Genomic DNA, 3,431 nt, shown 5'->3' on the forward strand with positions numbered 1-3,431 from the left:
TGGCACACAAACAAATCACCATCACAAGTCTTAGTAAAAAGAGTTGGATCGGCTTTCCCAACCTTGAAAGCATTAGCAATTAAGAAATCTCTAAGGCATTCATACCATGCTCTTGGGGCTTGCTTAAGTCCATAGAGCGCCTTAGAGAGCTTACACACATGGTCGGGGTACCGTTCATCCTCAAAGCCCGGGGGTTGCTCCACGTACACCTCCTCCTTGATTGGCCCATTGAGGAAAGCGCTCTTCACATCCATTTGGTACAACCTGAAAGAATGGTGAGCGGCATATGCTAGCAAAATACGAATGGACTCTAGCCTAGCCACAGGAGCAAAAGTCTCCTCAAAGTCCAAACCTGCGACTTGGGCATAACCTTTTGCCACAAGTCGAGCCTTGTTCCTCGTCACCACCCCGTGCTCGTCCTGTTTGTTGCGGAACACCCACTTGGTTCCCACAACATTTTGCTTCGGACGAGGCACCAGTGTCCAAACTTCATTGCGCTTGAAGTTGTTTAGCTCCTCTTGCATGGCCAACACCCAGTCCGGATCTAGCAAGGCCTCTTCTACCCTGAAAGGCTCAATAGAAGAGACAAAAGAGTAATGTTCACAAAAATTAACTAATCGAGACCGAGTAGTTACTCCCTTGCTAATGTCACCCAGAATTTGATCGACGGGATGATCCCTTTGAATCATCGCTCGAACTTGGGTTGGAGGTGCTGGTTGCGCTTCTTCCTCCATCACGTTATCATCTTGTGCTCCCCCTTGATCACACGCTTCCTTTTGATGAACCTGTTCATCGTCTTGAGTCGGGGGATGCACCATAATTGAGGAAGAAGGTTGATCTCGTTCATCTTGTTCCTGTGGCCGTACTTCTCCAATCACCATGGTGCGTATAGCGGCCGTCGGAACATCTTCTTCATCTACATCATCACAATCAACAACTTGCTCTCTTGGAGAGCCATTAGTCTCATCAAATACAACGTCGCTAGAGACTTCAACCAAACCCGATGATTTGTTGAAGACTCTATACGCCTTTGTATTTGAGTCATAACCTAATAAAAACCATTCTACAGCTTTGGGAGCAAATTTAGAATTTCTACACTTCTTCACTAGAATGTAGCATTTACTCCCAAATACACGAAAGTACGATACATTGGGTTTGTTACCGGTTAGTAGCTCATACGACGTCTTCTTGAGGAGGCGATGAAGGTAGACCCTGTTGATGGCGTGGCAAGCAGTGTTAACGGCTTCCGTCCAAAAGCACTCGGGGGTCTTGAACTCTCCTAGCATCGTCCTCGCCATATCGATGAGTGTCCTGTTCTTCCTCTCTACCACACCATTTTGCTGTGGTGTGTAGGGAGCGGAGAACTCGTGCTTGATCCCTTCTTCTTCAAGGAACTCCTCCACTTGAAGGTTCTTGAACTCAGATCCGTTGTCGCTCCTTATCTTCTTCACTTTGAGCTCAAACTCATTTTGAGCTCTCCTGAGGAAGCGTTTGAGGGTCCCTTGGGTTTCGGACTTTTCCTGCAAAAAGAACACCCAAGTGAAGCGGGAAAAGTCATCAACAATAACTAAACCATACTTACTTCCTCCTATGCTCAGATAGGCGACGGGTCCAAAAAGGTCCATATGCAGCATCTCCAATGGTCTTGATGTCGTCATCACATTTTTGGTGTGATGAGAGCCTCCCACCTGTTTCCCTGCTTGACAATCTGCACAAGGTCTATCTTTTTCGAATTGAACATTAGTTAGACCTATCACGTGTTCTCCCTTTAGAAGCTTGTGAAGGTTCTTCATCCCCACATGTGCTAAGCGGCGATGCCACAGCCAGCCCATGCTAGTCTTAGCTATTAAGCATGCATCTAGACCGGCCTCTTCTTTTGCAAAATCAACTAAATAAAGTTTGCCGTCTAATACACCCTTAAAAGCTAGTGAACCATCACTTCTTCTAAAGACAGACACATCTATATTTGTAAATAGACAATTATACCCCATATGACATAATTGACTCACAGATAGGAGATTATATCCAAGAGACTCAACTAAAAACACATTAGATATGGAGTGCTCATTAGAAATTGCAATTTTACCTAAACCTTTTACCTTGCCTTGATTCCCATCACCGAATATAATTGAGTCTTGGGAATCTTTATTCTTGACGTAGGAAGTGAACATCTTCTTCTCCCCCGTCATATGGTTTGTGCATCCGCTGTCGATAATCCAGCTTGAACCCCCGGATGCATAAACCTGCAAGGCAAATTTAGGCTTGGGTCTTAGGTACCCAACTCTTGTTGGGTCCTACAAGGTTAGTACAAATTTCCTTAGGGACCCAAATGCAAGTTTTGTCTCCCTTGCATTTTGCCCCTAACTTCCTCGCAACAATTTTCTTATCCTTTCTACAAATTGCAAATGAAGTATTCAAAGCACAATAAATTGTAGAAGGTTCATTCACTACTTCCCTAGGAGCATGAATAACATTCTTTCTAGGCACATGATGAATAGCATTTCTCCTAGACATATTTCTACCATGCATAACATGAGAACTAGAAGCAGTCATAGCATAAGAGTCATAAGCATGTGAATCAAACACATCATGACCTCTAAAAGCATTTCTAGAATATCTCCTATCATAGTACATAAAAGCATGGTTCTTTTGCACATTACTAGCCATAGGGGCCTTCCCTTTCTCCTTGGCGGGAATGGGAGCCTTATGGCTTGTTAAGTTCTTGGCTTCCCTCTTGAAGCCAAGTCCATCCTTAATTGAGGGGTGTCTACCAATTGTGTAGGCATCCCTTGCAAATTTTAGCTTATCGAAATCATTCTTGCTAGTCTTAAGTTGAGCATTAAGACTAGCCAGTTCATCATTAAGCTTGGAAATTGAAACTAGGTGTTCACTACAAGCATTAATGTCAAAATCTTTACACCTAGTACAAATTTCAACATGTTCTACACAAGAATTGGATTTATTTGCTATTTCTAATTTAGCATTTAAATCATTGTTGACACCTTTCAAAGTAGAAATGGTTTCATGACAAGTAGATAGTTCAAAAGAAAGCATTTCATTTCTTTTAACTTCTAAAGCATAGGATTTTTGTGCCTCAACAAATTTATCATGCTCTTCATACAACAAATCCTCTTGCTTTTCTAAAAGTATATTCTTTTCATTCAAGGCATCAATTAATTCATTAATTTTGTCTATCTTAGATCTATCTAAGCCCTTGAACAAACATGAATAATCTACTTCATCCTCATCACTAGATTCGTCCTCACTTGAAGAAGCATAGGTAGAGTTGCGAGTACATACCTTCTTCTCTCTTGCCATAAGGCATGTGTGACGCTCGTTGGGGAAGAGGGTTGATTTGTTGAAGGCGGTGGCGGCGAGTCCTTCATTGTCGGAGTCGGACGAGGAGCAATCCGAGTCCCACTCCTTGCCTA

This window comes from Zea mays, chromosome 2, assembly GCF_902167145.1.
Source record: "Zea mays cultivar B73 chromosome 2, Zm-B73-REFERENCE-NAM-5.0, whole genome shotgun sequence".
Classification (NCBI taxonomy): Eukaryota; Viridiplantae; Streptophyta; class Magnoliopsida; order Poales; family Poaceae; genus Zea; species Zea mays.